The sequence below is a fragment of the Colius striatus genome, chromosome 1 (assembly GCF_028858725.1).
Source record: "Colius striatus isolate bColStr4 chromosome 1, bColStr4.1.hap1, whole genome shotgun sequence".
In the NCBI taxonomy this organism is placed as follows: domain Eukaryota; kingdom Metazoa; phylum Chordata; class Aves; order Coliiformes; family Coliidae; genus Colius; species Colius striatus.
This window is the reverse complement of record NC_084759.1, coordinates 198835141-198853115: the sequence shown is the minus strand read 5'-3', so window position 1 is coordinate 198853115 and position 17975 is coordinate 198835141.

The following is a 17975-nucleotide window of genomic DNA, read 5'->3' as shown; positions in this document are numbered from 1 at the left end:
CAATTTTGGTATAATCCACTTCTGAATCCTTACTCTTTGAATTTAAACCTGAAGTTAATGCCAAGTTCATGTCCAGATGGATATGCCTAAATATTGCTGAAAATGTAGAGTCAATGAAGAATGTTACTTTTCAATTAATCAAGACTTACTCAGAACTTCAAGACCAGAATAATTTGTTGGGTTTTTTTTAGAAAAATAAAGCCAAAGAAAATAAATTGCTGTGTGGACTGTTTTAATAAAGAATGTGTGGGAAGTAACATGTTAGTGTCAAAACAAAAATAGCATTTTTTAACACTGAGTGAATTGGGATACATTAAGCACTGTGAATAAAGTTAAGATGACAGCAAAAACCATAATAATTTCACCGTCAGTTAAAGGTGCAATTGCCAGAAAATTGAAAAATGTAGGGAAATTCACTGCAGTGCTTGAAGAATCAACACTGGCCATATGTGGCAGTACAAAGCTGATGTGGAGAAGATAGAACTGACTGATTTTTTCAGTGCAGTCTCTGACGCGTGAAAGTCATTCTGAACTTTAATTGAAGTTAGGAGAAGCCAGCCTCTGACAGAAGACATTTGTTTTAACTATTTTGCAGGAAATAAATGAAATCTTTAATTTTCAACATGCAAAAGACTCAGGCATTGGTAGATAAAGATGAGCTTATTAAAATTATCACGCTCTTCAAGTATGGGGAAAGCAACTGCTCAAGCAAGGTAATACTTCAAGCTGTTAAAATTACTTCATTGTTATCAAGAAACAAGCAACGAGTTTTCTTATGAATATAATTGAAGGAGGAAAGTCTAATTTTACCTCTGTCATCATGCCTATCACAAAGATGCTTAAAATTCATTTCAATATGAGTGATGTGTGCTATGGCTAGTGTTCAGAACATTTACTGTAAGCTCACTGCTCCTTTGCTTTGTACCTCATCCTAGGTACTTGGAGTACATGACCTTCTGCTCAAAGATCTCCCTTTCATGATGCACGTGGAGAATATTTTCTGGGTGAATGTGTAAATAAAGTATGTAGCTGCTGCTGTAGCACTGATAGTAGAAAGTACTCTGTTGTCATCACCTAAAATCCCTTTGCAGTGCTACTTGTGTCATTAGTCTTGAAGCATATCCTTACTCTCAACAGACCTCTGTGGATATGTGCAGTGGGAAGTTGTGTTTTCCAGAGACTGAAGTCCTGACTGGGATTCAGTGACTGAATTTGCTTTATCGGCTAGGAAGCCATCATGAAGGACAATTTCCTCCTCCATAGGAGGGGAGAATGTTATTGGATCTCTGGTGATATCTGTTCTAAGATCTACAGTTGGAAAGTGTTGAGCATGTGCTTATTGTATCATTTCAAAGAAATCAGGCCTCAGGAGAACCCTGTTTTAATATTCTCATTCATCATTCTCATGACACCCTATTTGCACTCTCAGTCTATACACCAGCATAGGTTTGTTTTGTTCTGCCCTGTAATTGACATATGCTGCTGACTTGAAGACTGGAATATACACATAAAGTTAATATAATTCTAGGATGCACATTTATACAGATTTCCTGTACATTTTTTTTTCAGTGGAAAAGATGAATTTATATTATAAAGACATATCTTTGCCTTAGTGAATGTTTGTGTTGTGCTGTGTTATAGAGAGAATTTTTAAGCCAGAAATTTCAGAGTAAATGACTGGGTTACAAGGATTAGTTATTATTTTACTATATTAGAAAATAAATTTACCCAAATATGAAATTAAATTTTATGAGCTCTGTGATAGTTTGATCTTTACATACTTTTTTATAGCCTTAAGAGCTAAAAATGCCTAAATCTAAGGCATCTTTAAAGGGTTTAGACATTTAAAAGCCATAGTGTTGTAGTGCACAATCTGAGCTCTACTGAAATGTGCTTTTCACAAAGAAATATAACTGTTAAAAGACAGTCACTTAAATATTTAGTGATAATAGAAATGGAAACACCTTATAAACTTATTTTAAAGGACTATCTGAAGCTTCAAATAAAATAAACAATGAGAAAAAAAATATGACATAATAGTAATTGCAGCCTCGTCCTGTGTTGAACTGTGTTTTTAATCTACATTGTACTGCTCAATCTTGCCTACTGATGTTTTAGGATCTGCTAGTTCCTTATGATTTAAGGGCTTACAGGCATGGTTCATCTTGTATTTCTTCCTGCTGTCAACAGTTATTATTTCAACCACAGCTCTGCAATTCTATAGTAATTAACTCATAACAGCAACCTCATAAGGAGCCATTGAATCCGTGTTTTACTGTTGGAACCATAATTTGCTCTTTGGCCACAAAGGCTTTCTTGATATAATTCCCTATAACACATTTTCTGTTTAATTAAATCTACTTACTGGCATTTGTAACACCTTTGTTTTTATCGTAGAGTTGATACCAACTAGGCTGTTTCTAAGCTTCGTATTGAACAAATTTTTAGGAGTTTAGCAGTTTTCAAAGTTGCTATTCAAGTTTACTAGTACCATCAGTACTGCCCTGATCAGTACAACCAGAGGAACCAAGAGCAATTCATAAGCCAACATGGAAGTACCAGCTAACATTTAAGATACCTAATTTTCTTAGATGACTTGATGCTAACCCACAAGCATATAGTTGGCCTTGTTGATCCTGTTTTATCTGTCAGCCTTGTAGGAATGTTTGGGAAAACCTAGACACACTTAAGTCGCCTTCAGTGCTAGGCAAATGAAGTGAGTCCTTAGGCACTTGACTTGAACACATTCACCTTTCCGTAGATAACTGTTGAGCTGTGGTGATAGAAGATCGCCTTATGCTGCATTAAGAGCAACATAAAATAGTAAAGGTAGTCAGCAAAACTCACTGTATGATTCTGACCTATGACTTTCACTCCAAAAAAAATGGATGTCCTACAGCTCCTCTGTTATACCTGCCAGACAGGTAAACATAATAAGGTATTTTATCCCATTAAATGTTTCTGTGATTTTAGATCCCTTTGCCTGAACAGTTGAATTAAGTTACCAATGTCAGACAGAATTTGCATTTCCTAATACTTGCAAATTTACCTTTCCAAGACATATTTACTTTTACACCTACTTCTGAGTATACAGAACATAAATAGTCTTTCCACGATGCAATCTGAACCTTACTTAGGTTCCGCATGAGCAGGTTTCCTTTTCATATACTTAACTACGCCTTCAGCCATCACAGTAACTTGTGCAGATTTTAAACTTGTAATTAAAAAAGTCATCCCAGATGTTTAAAACAATAGTTCAGTCAGAGTGTCTACCTGCTCTTGAGCAAATCTCACCAGGAATCACAGAATGGTAGGAGATGGAAGGAGCCTCTGAGATCATCTAGTCTTCTGCTAAAGTAGGTGAAATATTCTCTGTAGTACTTTTTACTGCTGGGAACATCCCACGGCCAAATACAGAACCTTCTCATTCTGTAAAGCACAGGTACTATCCTTCTTCATGGGCATCTTCTGCCTGTCTCTGCAGCCTTTGGAAAATGAGTTTGCAATCTTGCAGTTTTAACAGTCCTATGCAACGTTGGGATGTTGCCAAAGTCTGCCAGTTTCCTCTGCATCATGTGCTCTTTGCTGCTTCTTCTCCATTTTCAGTGTTCTGGAGGTATTACTTTCGTTTTGCCTCCAATGTTACTGCAAAATCATGTTTTGAAAAACTCAGACAAAACTTTTCTAAATATGTAATCTGTCCTGATTACATTCTGGCAAATAACACAACTGCTTTATTTTAAGATCAAGTTGCAATGTTCTATCTGAAGTCTCCAAGCACTGTCATAATCTGTTCTCAAATTAGGGATTCCACAAACCCTTCAAAATTGCATGCCTGACTTAATAGCCTCAGAGGTGGTATAAATGCTTCAAAAATTTCTTTCTGTTTTTGGTCTCTTATGAAATTGATACAGTTCTCTCTTTTCTCTGCAAGCATAATATTATTTCAAATCTCTTTAGAGCAGTTAGATAGAAGTTCATTCTTCTTTCTGTAAGTGCAGGCTGTTAAGCAAATTCAGACACAGTAAAATGGGAAAACCAGAAAAAACTTATGCTTAAGTTAGTTTTCAGAGCTCTGTATACTTTCTTGAAAAAAAAACATTTTCTCTTTGAATATCTTTGTGTTATGTGTTGCACCCTAGACACTTTTAGCTGCAAAGGAATAACACTATAGAATCTTCAAATATCAAGGAGATGCTGCCCTATTTTACCACCTTTTCCTTTTCTTCAAACACCTATATTCATCTCTTACATCTACTTCTAGTACCACTCAATGTTCAGAGCTTCTGTATAGAGTTTATAGGCTTGAATAATGAAAGATTGTGTGAAAAACCTTGAGAGGGAGAGAGAGAAAGAAAGATAGAAGTAGTTATCACAAAACTGACTTTTCAATTTAAAAATTACAAAACTAAAGTGTTCCATAGCGTTGGATTTCAGTTTTACCAGCAGAAATCTGAATATTTTTAGAAACAACTATTCCTAGAACTAGTGTGTATTTGAAGATGTACACCAGACATTTGTCTCAGGGAAGAGGAAAATTCTAGCATGTCTTTCTTTCTATAATACTTTTATTTTCCGCTTTTTAATAGCTCCTTGTCCCTATTTGTGTGTGTATGTGTGTGTAAGAATGTAAATAACTAAATAAAAAAGCTTATATATATTGTTGCATACAGTTGAAAATATATATGTGCATACATATATAGTATATATATGTATTTGAAGAAAGTAGAGAAGGAAGTTTGATTTGTCTGTGTATTTCTTGCTGGCTGAACTAAACTTTTTTGAGAAACCTTAAGTGAGACTCAGAGATACACAGAGTTAAGTGCAACACACTCTGTATTTGGAGTATTGTACAGTAGATACATACCTATGCATAAGTTTTCTAATGTAGTTAGCAAATTCTATGAAATAAGAGTTCCAGGAATTAGAAAGAAAAACAGCAGAAACCATTTACTTGGTCCAATCTTCTTTCTGTGAAACATTTTACTAGCAGTATTCTTCCACAACCATCTTCTTTACCTCAGTCTTTTCAGCTGCAAAAGCACAGTTGACAGCTCTTCATTCCTGAATTCTGCAGGAAACGTATGAATTTTTAAAACAATCTCACACACCTTTCTTTTCATTACATCTTTCCCACTGTGTCTGTTTCTGTTTAAAAATATCACATCTCAGCGTTTCCTGGCTACATAAACATATAGATATGAGGGATATATATTTTCTTTTAACAGTGATGTGGCTTCTTTTCTTTTTCCCCTAGTGATGGCTGTCTGTGTTCTGAATGTGGCAACACTCACAAGAGGGATAAATATGGGACATTTGCCCTTTTATTTAAAAGATCCTCAGAATATTTTTATTTTTTCATCACAAAAATGGATTATGCATTTGCCATTTTCTTTTCTCATTATAACCTTTGTCATGTGTGTAGGCTCCCTGGGCTCTAATGTCTCTTTCTTCATGAATTAAAGGGGGAATTCTTCTCTTCCTTGACCTTTTCAGTGTTCTATGTTTCAGTGGGGTAGCATTTTCACTCCTTAAAGATTACAATCTTTATCGACTAATCAGCCAATCAGGTGCCTATGCATGTAAAATCAACTACTGTTGCTGTCAAAGCCAAACTTTTTTTGGACTCCTTTGCTATCATCCACTGACAGGGCTAAAGACCTAAAGACAGAGATATGTAGCTAAATGGGCCTGATCCTTTGATGCATACTGGAGAACTTTCTATCTGGCTAACATAAAGAGGAATTGTATTTCTGCTTACTTCAGACTATGATATAATGTGTAATTCAGGGGTTAATTTCAATATTTCCCATAGTTCTGTCATTTTTGTGACTTTCAACAAGATGCTGCATACTCTGACTTCCCTCCCCTGTTGTCTCTCCCTGTCCCTGTTCAAAAACTGTACAAATAAATCCCACAAGTCTAACTGTGAACAGTGTGAATGATGATCTGAGACAGTTTTCATTGTTGTATAATAACTGATATAGAGCCAATGTATTGTCTTGGTGTCATTTGCTTGTTTCTATAAATATTAGCCTATTCAACTTCAGTGGGTATCACTGATATCACAATGCTTAGGAAGAAATCTCAAATGAGACATACCAACACTTATCAGAAGCAGCAGCTGTCTTTCCGCCGTGGCGTATCTGTGGATTTGCAGAGACTGCTTTTGCATGGTCATTATATGTGGCTGACACACAGCCTTGCCTCAGGTCCTAGACATAATTTTTGAAGCCCAGGAGAGAACTCTCCTGTCCCTTGCAGTAGAAATTATTAAATATCAATAATGTTCCTTGTATCCTTTCTTTGTAGCTATCTTTTTCTTTGGTTTCTGTTATCCTTGAATGTTTGTAATTTTAAACCTGTTTGATGTTATTAATACTAATTAAAAAGAATGGTAGTACAACTGCAGTAATTATAGGCTGGTCTCCTCTCTTAAATAAATTCAACAGTCTTCTGAGTAATAATCTATTATGTTTTTGGTTGGGTTTTTTTTTGAGAAAAGTTTGACAGCTTTTTGAGAAATATTTTTATTAATCTTTTTTCCCTCTTTTTTAAATGCCAAATTTGTCATACCAAGTAAGTACAATAAATAAATGAAATTATAGAAATCACAATTCCAGAACTGACTACTGAGTGTATTAAGGAACACTGGGAAGATAAACATAAAAGCCATGCAGGTGTCATTTATGATTTTGAATAAAATCTCAAAGAAAACAGATAAATTGAAACACAGAGGGAGCAAAGTAGCTATTTCTCAGAAGGGAAATAGCTATGGTTACTCATTATCTGCACTTTCAGAGATAATTCCTATTCAAAAAGGCCTGGAAAAGATCAGAGAGAGAAAGAAGATAAAATACAGGCATTTAAGTTTGCAGTATGGTGTTCTAGGGAGAGAAAATAAATAGTTTATTTCAAACTGTCAACCTAGGAGTGATAACAAGCTGACAGCAGGTAAAAGCTAAAGCCCTAGGACTTTTATGTGATTGTAAACAAGATTATAATGACGGCACACTTAGCAGAGTTGCTCTATATTGGCTTATAGAACTTTTTTCCAATAGTGGTAGGAAAGAAAAAGTAGTAGAAACTCCAGAGTTACACATTTCTCAATCATAGGAATTATTTTTGCGCATGAAACTTTTTGATAATTTCTCTTGAATATTTCTTCAGTTTTTCACAATTTCAAGTATAGTAACTTTTAGCTCTTGACCAACAATGATTAAAATATAAGCAGAAAGTAGAGTATATATGTCCTAGATCTGAGAGAAGATAAGAGATAGACTGATACAATTCAGCCCTCTGGCTGCTCTGATTGTGTTTATTTTTGCCAAGATTTTTTATGTCAGTCTGTCTTGTACTTAGAATTGGAGGCAGTAGTGCTAAAAAACTATATATCACTAGGAATAAGTTATTTTGTTATCTAGAGTTCCTTCCTAGCTAGTGAGATTAAATAGGTAATTCCAGAAGACAAATCTTTCCACTTTCTTTTGAAAATTTTATTAGAGTGGGATTGATCACTGTCAAGGGGTCTTTCACCCTGAGACACATAGACACTCCTAAAATTTGACACAGCTTAGGCTTAGATAAATAAGTAAAAGTGTTTTAGATCCAAAACAAGGATCATGCACAAGAATAGGTTAATTACCTATAAATACTGTATTTTTTTCCTCAAACAGAAACCTCCGAGAGGTATTAAAGAACACATCTAATTCAAGTTCTATCAGGCTAGTTTGATGAACAGAGACAATAATTTCCTTAACTAATCTATTTGGTTCATTATTAATATTAACAAAGAGAGAAAAGAGGAGAAGGGTAATCAGTGACTACAGTACAAGGTTGCACATACTAGCTATAGACATTTGGATCTTTCAGACTTGTCTTTATACCAGAGACAAGTAATAGACCTCAGACATATATATCTTCTAGGCAGATGGATTTTTAAGCCCATTCAGAACTCCGATTAGATATGAAAATAATGTGAACACGAGAGCAGAGAAAATTGGAGGAATAGGTTGCTTATCACCAGACACTCAGCCTGTATGTACGGAGAAGAAATAGTGAAGAAAGTGATGAACCTACTCATTGTGTCCAAAATTCTAAAAATGTATTAATTTTGCAACTAGATGAGTTATACTGCAAACAGACACAAAGAAGAACTTCCTTCATGTCATGAGAAAGAGTGATTTTCTTAATAATTTATTGCCTGTCCTTTGGCTTGGGGCTCACTACACTAGAGATTATAGCAAAGAAAGATACAGCCATTGCCATTCACATTAGAGCAATGGTTAATATGCTTCCAAAATGGTGAGTTAAATATACAGAGATGTCTTTTCGGGGAATAACAGACCAGTCATATCAAAATTCTTCTCATCATTTTTCTCTAGAAAGCAGACTAGGGATTGTTGCTATAGAGAAGCTAGAAGCAGCATTTCTGGTGTCATGTAACCCACCTCTTATTGAACAGTATATTTTTGTCAGTAATAAAATTCAATAAATAACTATAAAATAGCAAAGTAAAATGTCAGATAAAATCCAATAAAGTACATGAAAAAGATCCAACAGTAGATTCATCAACTTTTCAACTTCTCCTTTTATTTTATCAAATAACTATAATTAAAGTTAATGTTTTACATTCAGAATTTTTCAGTATTTGTGGAACTATAGGATATGGCTAAAATAAAGTTACACAATTGCTTCTTAATCTAAGCTTCCTTTACTTTATCTGAGATAATTTCCTTATTCTGTGGGCTCCCGAATTATAAAGAACTATCATGATCAACACAATCAACTTCATGTTCAGAATTTCTGTAGGTTTTTTTTTTTTGGAAGTGGTAAAAGAGAAACAAAAATAGATATTTTGACAAAGTACTTCTGGAGGAAGGGACAAAAATGTGTGTTTGGATTTCTGGCCCAACTCATATCCAGAATAATTCTGCATTTCTACTCCCACAAGTTTTCTTAGCCCTTTCAACTCATTTTGGCTTACCTTTTCCTAATCCACTCATCATACCTCTGGAAGCTTCAGGGGATTAAGGCTATTGGGTTTATGACTTTTCTTCATCATCAGATAGCAATCTCGGTTTATACCTTTTTTTCTGGCTTGAAGATCATTCTGTTCTTCAGGGTTATTTTTTCTTGTACAGCTCCCTCTCTCCCGGCCCATGCTGCAAAATCCTGTCTTTAACAATTACTCTTTTGGGAAGCAGATATTATTCATGCTAATCTCTTAAAGTCCAAGGAATTTCAGAAAACCTATGTAGCATTTTGTCTGGAAAGATGAAACAAAGTTTGAGAGCATTCATCTGCAACATTCATCTACCAAATTTATATCAGATAATTAGCAAATACCTTTAGAATATGTACATCATGATGTCTTAAAGTGGTACAAGATACACAGTATGGCCAAAGAATGTGATAAACCACAGAATTTTCCACAATCATTTCTTAAAATATTGCTGACACACATGCACACACAAAGCAAGAAAAACAACCCCAGGCTTCATTAATAGTTAGAAATAATTTTCTTTATTCTTTTTAAAAATTAATTCTCCCTTAGAGGTGGAACACCATTAAAATGATTTCACAGTCCAAGAGGTTTATGGCCGCAAGACAGCAGCTACAATTTGTGGGGAAATATCAATGTGTTAATGTGCGGAATAATATTCAGCATGAATAAGATTATTCAGGCTTCTGGGAGATGAAAAGCTTGATAGGCTCCGAGATATTAATAATACTGTACTTGTTTGTGTGGCTGTGCCAGATTGCGATAAACCCATTTTAAACCATCTCAGGACATAAACCAGTCTATAAATAAAGATTCAATTACAAAGCACCTGGACTGTGTATTGCCTGTAAACTGTAGACTGTCCAGTCTTAAAATATTTAAAATGTGAAAAAAAAATTAAGCTCCTTTTTAATGCTTTTCCTTCAATTTTATCTTTGAAGAGACATAGACTGTAAAATATTGGTTCAACGTCATTGTCGCTATTTTTGAAGAGAGATTCCAAGCAATGAACCAGATCTGCCTCGTAAATAAGTTTTGATGGTTCTGCTATGTGTATTCTCTAATAAAAAATGAGAGTTCATTTTTAGAGTGGAATTTGTTTGAAGATCTGGATAAATAATATTATTAAAGGGTGTATAGTGGTTGTATTTCATCAACACTTTTGGCAAACTCCAGTTCCAAAGTTTAAACGTGATTGAACTGTGATGTGGGCTTTGATCCCATTTTATCTACAGTTCTGGATTTCTTTCCTGAGGTCATGTTGGATGATGTTTCATTAAATTAATGAACATATGTGCAACACCCAATGGCTGAAACCATCTCCTTCAGAGGCCTCTCTACTTATCAATGAGATTTCATTTTTTCACATTACTGACATCCAAAACAACTGAATTGAAAGTAACTTAAGATGAACTTTCTCATTTTTTTTACCCTTTTTAAAAATGGAATTGAATCTCAAGACAATGAACTTTCCATTGCAAAGTCTATGGGGAGAAAACAAAACAAAACAAAACCAAACATTATTTTTCCCCTACCAATTCAAATTCAATCAGACATGTGCAGATTGGTGTAAAAAATTACTAGAGGTTTTTAAAGGCAGATAGATCTATAAGTTATGGTATTAAGAGAAAATCCACTGAAGCCTTGCAGTTCTATCAGCTAATGAAAAAGAGCTCAGACACTAGCCTACTTTGTCAAATGGCTCTGAAGAAAGCTTGCCTGCCTGTATTACAAATGGAAAAATGTAAGCAAATGATTGCTTTTTATCATGGATAACTCAGTTTTTTAATATTTTATGTTTTAGAACTTGAATGCTTTAACTGTACACAGTATATATCAATGTGTTCAACTTCTTAAATTTCTTTGTTGAATTGTTAGGACAAGGTGAAGCAATATTTAAAAATATATTTATGCCTAAGATATTGTTTGTTTACTTTTATCCAGAAGAAAAGAAAATATTTTCTATTTAATTATCTGTGAAAATTAAAGAGTGGGAGTTTTCAACAGATGAGCCTCTTCCTTATTTCTGAAGGAATTTAAGCAGACTAATTCTAAAAAATTCCACTGAATTGCTGTCTGAATTTCTTTTTCCTACTTTTTGTTGTCAAAGCAAGAAAGGCATTTATAGTTGCAAGTGTCATTCTTTGCACCACTAACTAAACATTTAAACATTCAATTTTCGCTTTCAGTGCCTCCAAGCCACATGACCCATTTTAGATAGCTGCATATGGATGAACTTTTTCCTGGAGTTTTCTCTTTCTTTATTTTGGTTACAAGCTTGGAGCCTGCAGACTTCTAACTCTTCAATGCTTAAGTTACAGGTGGAACATTCCTGGCTTAGCAAAACTGTCGCTGTAGCTAGGTAGCACCTGATCACTGTATTTAAGAATGTGTAAACAGAAGGGAAAGGAATCATAAGTGATGAGAAATGAGGAAACCTCTGTGCTTTCTGACATAAGTCACAGTTCATTTCAGTATGTCTTAAGGCAAAAACAAAAGTCATGATTGAGCCTAATAGCAGTTCCAGTATATACAAAGCTGTTGTAGCTTTACATAATCACATAACAGCTGAAGCTGGTAGGGACCTCTGGTCCTCTGGAAATCATTTAACTCAAACCTCTACTCAGAGTCGGGTCAGTTAGAGCAGGCTGCTCAGCACCATGTCTTGTCAGGCTTTGAATGACTCCAAGGGTGGAAACAAGAACTTCAAGTATCAGATGAGGTAGTCTCTAAGCACTGCTAAAGGTAAGACTCAAGTCCTGTGCATGTCCCAGTGTGCATGAGCTCCATAGAAGTTTTCATTCCTGAGTCTGGCTGTGGACCTTGGCACAGGAGTCCAGACTACAAAGCAGTAGTCTCATCTAATTCAGGTACAATTTTTTCCCCCAGGCTACTTGACATAGTGTATGCAATCCCCATGGGGAATAATATCCTGCAGCCAGGAAATTTTCTAAAGAGAAAGTGCTAGCAAAGACAACTGTAGCTCTGTTGATATCTCTCTGTCTTCTTCCTTTCATCTCAGATGAGTTATGTGTATAAGAAGAATAGATCAAATGCTTGAAGCAATATTTGTAAAGTATCTTGGGATTCTCCAAACCATCCATTATGTCCCTTCTGCCAAGCTGATCTTGCAAAAAAAAAGTTTCTTCTAGTGATATATAATTCAAAATCCATGTTCCCCAGATTATGAGTGTCTCTTTATTCTCTCTAACAATTGTTATTCTGCTTCTGCTAAGTACAATATTGTGGAGATTACAGAATCACAGTATGGTAGGACAGAGGCATGGCTCAGCCATATAACATGCCAATATAACTTGCTACCACTACTGCCTATATATTGATATACACAGATTTATAATAAAAGTACTTTCTAATTAAAAATAGAAGAGATTCGTTCAAAAGAAAAATATTTGTCCCATTAAGATGCTTGTGCCTTAAACTACCAAACTCAGTGACTGACTCTCCTCACAGTTAAAGCCACCGACAACATTGGAGCTGCATCTTCCATTGCATGTAAATGAGAGAATGAGAGGACATGCGAAGCAATGATTCCTGGGTGATTGCAGAGTTTAAGTATGGGATGACTGCAGATGTAAACTTCTGCAGACTGATTCTCCATCACCAGTACATGCCTAGAGTGATCCTCAGGTTATGATGGGTAAGATCTGAGGATAGCATAGCTATCCAAAAATAATGTGTTGCTGAAGCCCTGCTGTCAGTTTTCACTTCCAGTGCCTCCAAGTCACATGACCCATTTTAGATAGCTGCGTATAGATTAACTTTTTCCTGGAGTTTTCTCTTTCTTTGTTTTGGTTACAAGTTTGGAGCCTGCAGACCTCTAACTCTTTGATGTTGAAGTTACAGGTAGAGTACTCCAACAGAAAACTTCTACCAGAGATTCATTAGCACAGACAAATGGCATCTTGCTCAACAGTTTTTTTCAGTCTATACTAATACCAGGCACGACCTTACTTTTGCTATCAATAGTCCTTGTGAAGGAAATGATTCTAGAACTTGTCTAACAGGCAGAAGTCTTTTTATGCTGACTGGTAATGAGGGCTATTTTAAAGAAAAACTGAATAAACAACTCAAATAAATCCCTCCCCTCCCCCCCCCAAAAAAAGGTGTCTGGAGTTAAATTTCCAGACTCCTTTACCTAATGTTAGACATCTCATGAAGAAATCTGAAAATCAAGAGACTTGTGGATCTAGTCTCCAAGAGTTTCATTTCTAGTTAGTTTACAAAAGCAGAATCTAAGATGTAGAGTGATGTCTGAAGTTGTCCTTCTGACTGTCCATGGGTTCTAGTGGACTTCACATCAGGTTCCTCCTTCTAAAGTGGAAATCCATTTGTTGTTTCCTATGTAGTCTCTGTATTGCACTACAGGAGTAATAATTAGCAACTAGCCTCCAATTTTCTCTTATGTTAGATCACATGCTGCCTATACATAAATCAGAATGTCATCCTTACTGTATAACATTATTTTCTAATATCATTTCTGTCTCCGAATAAATTAGACTTTGATAAAAAAAAAAATCACTGAACATCTCTTTCTGTCCCTACTGCTCAGTACTTGTAACTGAAAATTCTTTCCTATTCTTATGAATAGCTTCCTCCTGAGTGGCTTTGTTCCAGGGTCATAGGGTTTAATGAAAGCTAATGCTTCAGGCACTCATCTACATCTTTCTTAAGTACCATAGTTTTTGGAGGCAGTCTTTCAGAAAGAACATGCTTTGTGCTACAGTGACTAAACCAATGTTTTTAATGAAACAGAATTTCCTTTTCACATTACAAAACACCTCCTGCAGTATGGGAAAGATTATATCTGATCTGAACAGTTTAACAGAAAAATACTATAGTATGGGCTTGGTAGAACAAGAAGATAAGATGAGGGACTAATCCAATTTGGATGTAACTCAAGTCTGTAATGTTCAGTCCCAGATAGAGTATTGAGGGGAAAGAAAAATCAAAACATACTAAACAACTCCCCCGAAAATCCAGCCCAACACGAAAATAAAACCAAAAAGCAAATGGTAATGTACAAGTTTCCTTACAATATATAAATAAAAATGCCCTTAAAGTGTCTGATTGCTATGGAGAACTTCTCTTCAGCTTTGCATCAGCCAGTTTTCCTTAGCTTTTACTATCCTTACACTATGACACAAAGCACATTAAATCCCTCACTTTCAGGGGACTCATTTACATTTGTAAAGATGATAATGAAGCACAGCCAAGTTCCTTGCAGACTTTATGACCCACTTTTGTTGTAGAGAGAGAAGCAGATTTCAGAAAGATTTTTTTTTAATCTTATTTTATGCAGTCTGGTAGGAAGGAACAGAAAGAGGCAGGAATTAAGTGGACTGGATATCTCTTATTATCTTTTAGTAGAAATTAACCCAGAATGTTGTGATGGAGAAGACCTTATTAATTAAACATCTGTTGAATATCTGTGGAGTTATTTGCACTGAAGGAGAAAAATCCAATATCTGACACTAGAAACAGCATGAGAAAAGCCATCTACTGTGGTGCTAATATCTATAGAGCTCTTTGTCTCATCAAGAAGATAGATTCTTCAGTGAAGGGTGGTAGAAAATGGTGTCAAGATAATAAAAGTTGCCAAGCTAGACTCTGAGATGTGATTGTCAGCGTGCAGAACTATTCCATGATGGAACAGCACAAAAGAGGAAGGAGTAACCATCTGTTTTTATTGTTTCTGATAGAAAAATGAGAAGGAGTTGCTATGAATCATTGGAAAAAGCAGGGAGAGGGATAAAGACAGGTAAAATAGTCCTATGATTTGAGATCCATTAATTTCCATCTTTACCAAAAAAAGCTCTTGAGCATAGCTGTGATATGTGATGGAAAGTGGGGGACAGTTGGCTGGAGTACCACAAGAAATGATTTTTTTGGTTAAATGTAGTTATCACTTCAAACAGAAAGAGAAACTTGAAACATCTAATTGTTAAAGTGCTCTTGTATCAATCTCCCTGGCAATGCCTGGGCATATTTCAGAGAACTTCATGTGTCAGTGTCTTTTTCAGCAGAAACAAGGTTATACCAAGTTTGACTCCCTTCACTTTATACTATTCTTCCAAATATCTTAGCAAGTTTTGCATCGCACCCTGCATATGCAAAACGTGCCCCCAGTTTCCAGTCCCTGAAACTACAACATTGCCCACACATCATTTCTGACTTTCAACTGAAAAAATCATGCAGCTCATATTAGTTATGTCTTGGGATGATGGGAATGTTCTGTGAGATTCACAGTGAAGATTCAGGGACACAACTGGTTCCTCCTTGCCTAAACTGGAAAAGGATTTATGTTTTGTTTGACTTTTCATAAATCATATAGCCTGAGATAATGACTAGCATTGTCACTGCAATGTTCAAATGTAGCTGATGGCCTGCATTATACTTAGAAATTTTACTATGGTAAATGTTTTGCTGGGAAAGGACATTGTGGACAATTGTAAGAAGAGTTTTCCTGTGATGTGCAGAGGTTCATGCTATGCAGGCTGTTCTCTTAAAATTCAGATCTTAAAAAAACCCAAATCATCTATGCCAAAATTTTGTTCAGACACATTTCTAAACAACAACAATTTGAACTTATCTTGATAGAAAAATTAGTGTCAGAATTCAGTGGAAAAAAAAAAGAAAAAAAAAAAACCTCAGCGAGGATGTCATGGTTTTGTATGGAGCTGTTTCTGGTAATGGGGAAGGGAATGTAAAGATGCCTCCAGTAAGAAGATGCTCAAAACTCTCCCCTGCTCTGAGCCAGACCCACTTCTGAGGCTGAGCCAATTGGGCACCTCATGATCACTTTTTAAGAAGAGAAGCAAGAAGAGGAGAATTTTTCCTGTTCCTTTCTCCTTCTTTTTCCTGCTGCTGGTGGTGCAATGTTTTGGAAGAGAGACAGAAACAACCGTGCAGACCCAAAGGTCAGGGAGGGAAGAGAGGAGGAAGTGTGCTGGAGCAGAGACTCCCATACATTCTACGGAGAGGAATGGTGAAGCTGAGATTTTTTTGCACTTCGTAAAAGACCCCACATCAGGGGCAGTGACTGTGCCCAGAGGAGGCCGTGTCCTGTGTGAGGGACCCTGTATAGGTAGAAGTCATAGCTGATGGGAAGAATCAGTAAGGACTGTGTCCAGGGGGAGGGACCCCGTATTGGAGCAGGGGAAGAATTGTCCTCATCTGAGAAGAGAGAAGCAGCAGAGCTCGTCTGTGAGAGACTGACCACATCCCCCATTCCCTAACCGCCCAAGCTGCTGAGGTGAAAGGAGGTAGAGATATCGGGAGCAGTGAGCTGAGCCTGGGAAGAAAGGAGGGATGGGGCAGGGAGATCTTAAAGTGCTGGTTGTATTTTTCTCATGATCCTGTCCTGTTTTTGCTTTTTGTTCTGTTGTTTCTTGTAGGTAGAAGAATAAACTTTCCTACTTTCCTTTCTAAGTCGAGTAGTGGAGTCCGTTTTGCCCAGAACCATAATTGTCATTAAGCTCTCCCTGCCTTGTTTCGATCCATACCATCCTTGGATATCTTTTTCTCGTCCCATTTTGCTGGGGCCTCCACCATCCTAAGGAGGGTGCGTGAGGATAGGGGGCAGTGAGCAAGAGACTATCATGGTGCTTCATTGCTGGCTGGGCAAACCATGACAAAGGATCATTCATATAAAGTCTCTGCTAGTTACCTGAATGATGTTTGGTTCAAGAGTGATAGAGTAATTTCATTCCCTCAACACCTGATATGGTGAAAAGCCAGCTCTATAAATAACAGAAGCATGAAGGTCAACACTTATATCCGATGTTCACTCACATTTATGTCTAAGAAATAAAGTTTTTGAAAGCGCAATTGGATACAAATTCCCTGTATCTGACATATTGCTATTATTTGCTCCCCACAAAACAAAAGTATAAAACTCTGTGACTCCTGCTCTTAGTAAAAGACATCTGGAAAGCCAAAGGTCAGGGATCTAATGAAGACATCATCTTTACCATCATAACTGAGAAAGAATTCTTTTTAATGTGATCTCTTGAAAAATCTATCATGGACTTGCATCTGTTCAATAAACTTAAGCATTATTAGATCAGGTTTTATTGAATGGAAAGTCCTAAAAAATTCTTTTCCCTTTTCACCTCTCTCTCCAAGTCTTTGAAGGACTCACCATGCAGAACATAACTGTATCAAAATGGCTTTTATTTGGATGGATAAGTTTCTGGTTTTACTCTTCCCTTCTGCCAGCCTCTGTGTTTCTCAGTTATTAGAAACAAATCCAGGAACCGTAAAATCACTTACAATTCCAACTACGCTAGCAAAATAATACATATCCATGAAATGTTCTGGCATCAATAATGCAGCTCGTCTCAGTTCAAGAAGTTCCATCAGAATGCTCTACTCACATCAAAATAGTATTTTAAATTGAATGCCAAACATACAACATTTACCAATGTCTTGCACAAAAACAGAATGAGGGGAAGGATGTCACACAGTGTTTCTTTCCCCTTTCTCCCATGATTTTCACAGTTTAGGAAGAAACAACAGTTTTAGTACTCCAGGTACATTTTGCCATCTTCAGTGTCAAGCCAAATGACTTCTATGTCTCTCCTCTTCCCAATAACTGCAAAAAGCTTCTACACACAGAATCCTTATAGTTTTTCTCTACTTTTTTTCTTCAGCAACTAAATCAACACGAGACTTTCCAGCCATCAGAACCAGAAATAGTAGCTTGACATGCTGTGGGAACTTTATCGAAGTTGCTTTAGCTTAAATCCATTTTATTGATCATAACATTCAAAGACGTCCCACCTCATGAACACTGCTTTTCACAAGAAAACACATAAATAAAATGAAAAAAAACAAGGTCTTTTGAAAGAATATCAGATGATCCTTTATCACAGACTCTGTATTATTAAACCCAGAAGCACTTTAGATAAGATGCATTAGTGTGTTAAAAGTCCCTGGGCATTTCAGCTGT